Source organism: Petaurus breviceps, unplaced genomic scaffold (genome assembly GCF_028583685.1).
Source record: "Petaurus breviceps papuanus isolate PSGF00001 unplaced genomic scaffold, PetGlider_PUasm1.0 188, whole genome shotgun sequence".
Classification (NCBI taxonomy): Eukaryota; Metazoa; Chordata; class Mammalia; order Diprotodontia; family Petauridae; genus Petaurus; species Petaurus breviceps.
The window spans coordinates 38,783,754-38,791,682 of NW_027185804.1; the positions used below are offsets into that span (position 1 = coordinate 38,783,754).

At 35.6% G+C, this 7,929-nt stretch overlaps 1 pseudogene; it reads left to right on the top strand.

Annotated features, from left to right (window-relative positions):
* Nucleotides 1–374: 374 nt before the first annotated feature.
* Nucleotides 375–1,317, top strand: LOC138163296 (vomeronasal type-1 receptor 4-like; annotated as a pseudogene).
* The last annotated feature ends 6,612 nt before the right edge of the window (nucleotides 1,318–7,929 follow it).

Genomic DNA, 7,929 nt, shown 5'->3' on the forward strand with positions numbered 1-7,929 from the left:
TTCAAGGGTCATGGAAGATCTTTAAGTCCCATAACCTTACACTCCAGTGAGATGAAATTTTCATGACATTCTAGTAAGCTACTTTCCATGTTTTTAAATCCATTTTGAAGTAGTCTTTAAGTTGTTTAGAGAAGAATTTTGGAAGGCTCTAGGGGGGATTCCTTCCTCATTCCAACATCTTGTTACTGAAAGTCAAGAATGTGTTTTCCAAAATTGATTATCTCTGTAGCAAACAAAATGTATTGAAGCTCATTTTCAGGAAAGTGTTAAATTTCATCTGGAATTCCTGGTTCGATAACAGAATCCTTTCTCTTCTTTTCCAGGTCACTTAGCATCTGAATGCCATTATTTTTTTCTGTTCAAGAGAATAAGAAATGAAATCTTATGAGGATATCCTGTGCATTTTGTACATACTTCAGATTATAATTGGAGTCTTTGGCAATTTTTTACTCCTTTACGTGTATGGCTGCAATTTAATCAATAGTCAAAGGATAAGATCCCTTTACCTAATTTTCAGTAATTTGTCCTTTTCCCACATTTTCATAATTCTCTTTAAGAGAATTCCATTTGCGATCCAAGTTTGCATTTGGACAGTTTTCATGGGTGACACTGGATGTAAAATCATAATTTATCTTCAAAGAGTGGCCCAAGGTCTTTCACTTTGCATTACCTGCCTCCTGAGTGTGTACCAGGCCATCACTATCAGTTCTGGAAGTACCAAGTGGGCAGAGATCAAATGTAGAGCCCCGAAATGTATTGTTCAATCCTGTGTCTTTATATGGGTCCTCAATCTGTTGATAGATATAATTGTGCCTCTGTATGTGACTGGTCCTAGAAAACTAAACAAACAATATTCTGAGTAGGAACCTAGGGTATTGTTCCAAAGAAAGATTTGCTATGAGTAACTCAAAACTTGTAATTTGGAAGTCACTTTATGATGCAGTGTTTGTGGGGCTCATGGCCATTACCAGTGGTTACATGGTGGTTGTTTTGTACAGACACCACCATCAAGTCCAACACATTCATAAGACCAGCCTCAACCCTAGTTCCTACCCACAGACCAGAGCTAGCAAAGTCATCCTGTTACTAATGAGGATCTTTATATGCTTTTATTCAGTCAGTTCCATCTTTATTATTGTGATGGACAATTCTAAATTTATAAACCAATGGGCGATACATTTTTCTGTTTTATTTAACTTGTTTTACCCAACAGTCAGTCCCTTTGTTTTAATAAGCAGTGATTCCCAGATCCTCAGTTGTAATATTTTTAAAAGGATAAAAAAAGTGTTATTCCCACTCATCAATATCTTAGAATAAACATGCTTTAAAGCATAGTCATGGGATTTTTAGATGTTTTTATTTTTTATTTATTTTAAAACAATTTGCCAAGACTGGAATGAGAGATAAATAGAAGGCACAACAATTTTACTGGGTTTTTTTTTTGTTTTTTTTTAAATACAAACTAAAACTCCCTACTTCAATAAATCTTTTTTCCCACAAATTCAGGAAAATCATTTAAAGAGTTGAATTCTACACATTTAAAACCTACCCCACAATCCAAAATTCTAAGTGGTAAAAACAGTAGTTTAGAATTCATTTTTATGTGATCACATATCAAAAGCAAAAAAAGTTCTATGAATACCTTTTATTCCGTTTTTTAGCCATGCCACAGAGAAAGGTGTGACTGTCAATTTTTCCAGTGGCAACAACTCCAAACTAGAGAGTAGTCACGGCCCTCAATGAACAACTGAGGTTTTTCCTGCCCTCAAAATGTTTGCCAAATTCTGGGTTTCTGACTGATTCTTGGAACACATGGAAAAGGAAAAAGAAAATTATTCCAATATCAGTTATAAGCAAAAGATATAGTCCTTTGGGATAAAACTGCTGTGGTAAAAAAAAAAATCTAGTCAGTATGTTTTAGGTGAACAAGGAATTTAAGTTTTTCTTCTTTTAAAATTGACTTTTCCTAAAATATTGTTCCACAAAACTGGAATTGGGGACACAAACATATGGGGACAGCAGGGGATGAAAACAGCACACACAAATTTTGAAATTAAAAAAAGGAACTCTTGAATATCTTTTAGTCTAAATATATTATTTTGAAAAAGAGGGCATTGGAGCAAAGGATCAAGTTCTGACAGATAAGAAAATGATTATTTTACTTTTTCAAAACCCACTTTTATATATGGGGGCTTATGTCTAGAACAGCAACAAATTTGGTGACCAATAAAAAAAGAGTATATTGTTCAGTTAAGTCTGGCTACACTTCCAAACCATGGTTTCATTCAATAGAACAAAAGCATCTCAGTGGTCACCAAGTTTACTACACCAATATTGTAGTTGAAAGAACTAATGGCCAGAGAGTTTATTGATTTCCACAGGTCTGCACAGATAGTGAATACCTTATAGAAATTTTAAATTTTGTTTTTTTCTTACTAGAAAGTCCATAGTTCTCCCTACTGCCTCTGGCTACTGCCAGCTTTTTTCTAGAGCTAGTTGATAATCTTATATTAGCTTATTGTTAAAATGTGTTTCTTTCAACATCAAATACATCTCAATTTTACCAAAATTTGTTTTAAAAAATGAGATAGGGGAGCATAGATGGTGCAGTAAATAGAGCACCAGCCCTGGAGTCAGGAGTACCTGAGTTCAAATCCGGCCTCAGACACTTGACACAAAACTAGCCATGTGACCTTGGGCAAGTCACTGAACCCCAATTGCCTTCCAAAAAAGCAAAGAAAACCAAACAAACAAAAAAAGGAAAATGAGATAGATGAGGGAGAGACAGAGAGAGAAAGAGAGAGACAAAGAGAGACAGAGAGAGGGTAAATTCAGAAAAAAAATATGAACATTTCAAGGGAATTTGACAGTCTATTCAATGGTGCTATTCTTGTCCCATAGTGAAATGGGAATAATACTTAATTTTGTGTCAGAGATTTGGGATCCAAATTCTGGTTATGCTGCTTAGTTTTTATGTGGCCACTGACAAGTCCTTTATACTTTGTTCATTTCAGAGTGGTCAGGAAAAAAAGTAGGATTGAACAAAATCTAAGGTTCCAGTGAAGTCTGTAAAATATATGTAAATCACATGTAAAGTGATCCAAAACAATTCTCTCTATTCACCCTGTTTTCCATACTGTGAAATTAGGAACAACTATACTAAACACATATAACTACAGTCTCTTCACCATTATACTGTATCGTAAAGTTAAGTAAAGTTATTTTGACTTATTTTGTATGATTTTAATATTTAAGTCATATGAATATTAAGCCAAGTTGCTAAAAGTTAAGTATTTAAAATTATCGCTAGTAATGGAACATCTAGTTTTATATCAGGAGACATTTCTGCATTTTTTTTTGAGGAGTGCCTCTTGCACAAATGGTGTATTCCTAACAGGAAATGACAACATTTTGTTTACTGTACTCTCAAGGCAGGAAGGTTGAAGATTTGCCTCATGATGCTGAAATTTCTAGTATATCAATGGACCTTATGGTTATTGGCAGGTGGAAAACCTGATCTTTATATAGTACCTAGCCAGTGTTGTTGGTTTTGTCGTTTCTGGTATAAATCTGCGATATCCTCAAAGTAGACAAATATCCCTTCTGTTACAGTGCAGCCACAATTCCATAATTACTGATTGTTATATTGGGATATCGAATGGATATTTCAGCATCACTCAGCAAGTAGGTTTCAGAATAGTGTAGTTCTTTTTGTGGTAGCTCAAGTCCATTAATTGAGAGGATGCCCATCAATTGGGGGATGGCTAAACAAACTGTTGTATGTGATTGTGATGGAATATTATTGTGCTATGAGAAAATAACAAGAGAGATGATTTCAGAAAAACATCTATGAAGATGTATATGAACAAAGTAAAATTAGCAGAGCCTGGGCAATATTGTACACAATTACAACAATATTGTATTATAAAGTCATGCATAAGCAGTTTTCCAGAGGACTGCTGCTGTGAACAGCTTTCAAGGTTCTGATTACATAGTACTGCTAACTTGCTATTTATTCAGTAACAAGTCAGAGAAAACATTCACAGATAATCAAGGTACAGCATTCCCAATGTCACAACTCAACAACTTAACACTAAAATGGCCGCATAGTTTTCACCTGAGTGGTCACATAGTTTTAAGTAAAGTACTTTCATTCTGTAACTCAATCATTTAGTAAGTCCTCAATCATTCAATCATCCTTAAGGAGGCAAATCCTTGAGGGACACAAAGTACCAAGGTCAAAGTTCTCCACCCCTAGGTGAAATTAAGTTACAATTTTATCAGTCACTACTCAGCACCCTCTTAAAGAGTAGTGGAAAATACAAAGGCCATCCACCCCTAGATGACAAGTAAGTTAAAATTTCATCAGTCACTACTCAGCACTCATGGAGAGGTCTTTTCATCTTGACTTGAAGCAGGCTGTCAGTTTCCATGGTTCCTCTTCCATGGTCCCAGCTCCTGCCCAAATCCACCAAACTGTCACCTGGGTCCAAAAGCAGACAATTCCCACTTTCTTGTCCATCTCTCTGTACAGTTCCTGTTCCATATTGAAGCTTGCAGTGTCCAGTCCACCTCAAGTCCTTCACAGTTTCTGTTCCTGGGAAGAGAAAACTTAATAGAGCCACAACAATATCTACACACATTAAGCTTAGCAGAATTACAATATTCACACACATGGTTGGTACTATCATCTCAATTCACTTTCTGCCTGTGAAATCAACATAGACCCAAAACAGACAGACAAAGTACCAACACCACAGTCATGCTTCCACTGGCAGCTCTGGCTGACCCTCAGAAGCTCTCAGCAGCATATTGACTGACTCTCAGAAGACTCTCTGCCACCACAAGTTCTGTTGTCAAAATCAAAATTACTTTCTCCAGTTCCATTCTCAAAATCAAAATCATTTTCCAGCCTCCACATGCCTTACTCCAAGAAATTCTGTCTCAGTTCTCATTTCTCTTCTCAGTTCTTCTCATTTCTCAGTTCAGTCTTCAGTCCAGCAGGAGCAGCCCAGCCTCCAGATGCTTGCTGAGAGCTCTCTCTGTCTCTGTCTCTGTCTCTGTCTCTGTCTGTCTCTCTGTCTCTGTCTCTGTCTCTGTCTCTGTCTCTGTCTCTGTCTCTCTCTCTCTCTGTCTCTCTCTCTGTCTCTCTCTGTCTCTGTCTCTGTCTCTCTCTCTCTGTCTCTCTCTCTCTCTCTCTCTCTGTCTCTCTCTCTCTCTTTCTCTCTCTCTCTCTCTGGCAGTAGCTGCTCTGCCTCCATGATGCTTGCCCCAAGAAGTTCTGATTCTTCCAGGTGGGACTATTCCTTATATACAGTATTAGCTCCTCCCTGTTCAGACCCTTCCACCCTTCCTGTTATGTCAGCAACAGGGGTACATACCTTCTGTTTCTTAACAGAGGCTTGATATAATTAATTTGAAACTAGGTGCTAAATACCTGTTAGTTTGCCAATACGAAGGGATCTTCAAATTTCATTACTATTACATGTATGGTGAAGAACTATGAATGACAGTTATTCTCAGCAGTACAATGATACAAGGCAATCCCAAATGACTCAGGATGAAGTATGCTATCTGTCTCCAGAGAAAGGACTGATATTGTATGGATACAGACTGAAGCATTCTCTTGTCTCCTTTCTCTCCATCTGTCTGTCTCTCTCTGTGTCTGTCTATCTTTCTCTCCCTCATATTCTTACTTTTCTTGCCCATTTTTGTGCTGTACTTTCCCTAAGGATTACTAGTCATACCTCTTTTCCTTAAGATTTTTTTCTGTACAAATCACTGCAAAGAGACAAAAAGTATACAGGAAAAATTCCCTGATCTCTTATCAATGAGCCATTTTATAATGACTAATGTGGAAATACCTTTAATATGATTGAACACATATAGCCTGTTTTACATTGCATGCCATCTTTGGAAGGGAAGAGTGGCAGGAAGGGGAGAAAATTTAGAACTTAAAACCTTATAGAAGTGAATGTTGAAAACGAAAAACAATTAAATATTTTTTAAAAGAGATGAACCATTCTGAGAAATGAAGGAAAAGTTACCCAATTACTGAACTGTAAAATATAGCTGATAAAGAGCTGAAGAGAGATTAAAAAGCCTATGCTATATAAGGTCCTAGAATGAAATATAATTTAATTCATAAACAATAATGTATATATTTTTTCAGTGGATTAGATTTTTAGAAATTCTCTCCTGCCAATAATACTATGAGGCAAAAACAACACATTTTATTTGTTTGTTGTTTAATGTATGGTAGAAAAAAATAAATTTGAATTAATCTAATATATTCAGGAGCTGTGGGGTTTGTTAGTAAAACCCAACTATTGCAGAATAAGTTTCAATCTATAAAAAAAATACATCAATTTTTGCCAGCATCATAGGTCAATCTTGTTTTATTTTATCCAATATTCTTTGTCTAAATCACCTGTGTATGATTAGTAAAGAGAATAGATAATTGACTAAGGACTATGTGAAGTAGTAACAGAAAAGAAGTGAAGTGGTGATTACAAAGCACTTTTGCCTTTCTTGTGACATCTCTTTACTCTGGGAGAATGGCAAAAGCTGAAGTTGTGCCATGACCATTTCTGATCCTACTATTGATGGCAGGAAGTAGTTGGTTCTACTGAGGACCCATCACCCTTTGACTCTGAAATCTCTACATCATGGAGTTGGAGATATGCCCCTAGAAAGGATGCTTGAATTAGTAAGAAACAGATTTTCTTCCCAAAGAAGCCAATGATATCACTTAGATATGGAATACTGTACTTGTTTAGTGAAAAGAAGAGTATTACTACTGATTCATGTTGATTATTTAAACAATATAAGTATTTGTATACTTTACAAACTTGTCTGCATTGTTTTCTCAATTCTGGAATGAAATAGAAAGAAGAAAAGTAATATACTGATGGATGTCATTACTCAGTATCTCTGAGTATATCCAACAAGTATATCCAAATATATCCAATGAAAAAACCTTTGCATTTGCCAAATTATTAAGGGTATGGTATTTTTCTGTCTTTGGACTTCTTTTAAGGATCAGTTCAGAACAAGGTACAGACTTTCAAAATACAATGTTGAAAGAGATATTGCCTCTGGTCCCTGTAATTTAGAAGATCATCCATAACTAGAAAGCTTTCAAAAAACTGTGAAATGTATTAGGGACATTGAAACCAGTAGAAGAATCTCTCTGCAGCCACCATGTGACTTTTCTGATCTATATGTAGAATTCCATTTGGAAGGATGTCAATGGTTTTAGACCCTACCTACTGCTGGTTGAACTAAAACCACAACCATCTTTTCACCTATATTTTTGGATCTCTGAAGAAGTAGAGACTCTACTCCTTACCAAGAAGCTATGTCATCAGCTGAGAGGAATGCTTAAAGAAATACATTTTCCTATGATATTTATGTTCATTGTCAGAACCTTCAACATGATATGATAGTCCTGTTAAGAAATCTTAGTATTTATGAGATATTCAAGATGGCAAACAGACAGAAAATTGCACCATACCAAGTGGTAGAGAGCTTAGGCAGTTTGCCTGTTTACAAAGTAGGACATAAGACTCATCATGCCTAATAAAGACAATTCATCACAATATTTACAACCAGTAAATTAGTTAGCTTCCCAGATCAGGATATAGTACCATTCTAGAGGAAATCCTTCACTGTTATCCTCCTTATAGCAATTTAAATTTGGGTCAAAGCAATACAGAAAAACAATTCATAAAATGGTTGTCCTGAAAAATTGCTTTTTAAGATATAATCTGAGTCATTTAGCTATCTCATATAATACCTAGAACAGAAACAGAATTATTCTCCAAAACTGAGAAATGATCAACATATGCATGATCTATCTATCTATCTATCTATCTATCTATCTATCTATCTATCTATCTATCTATCTATCTATCTATCTATCTATCT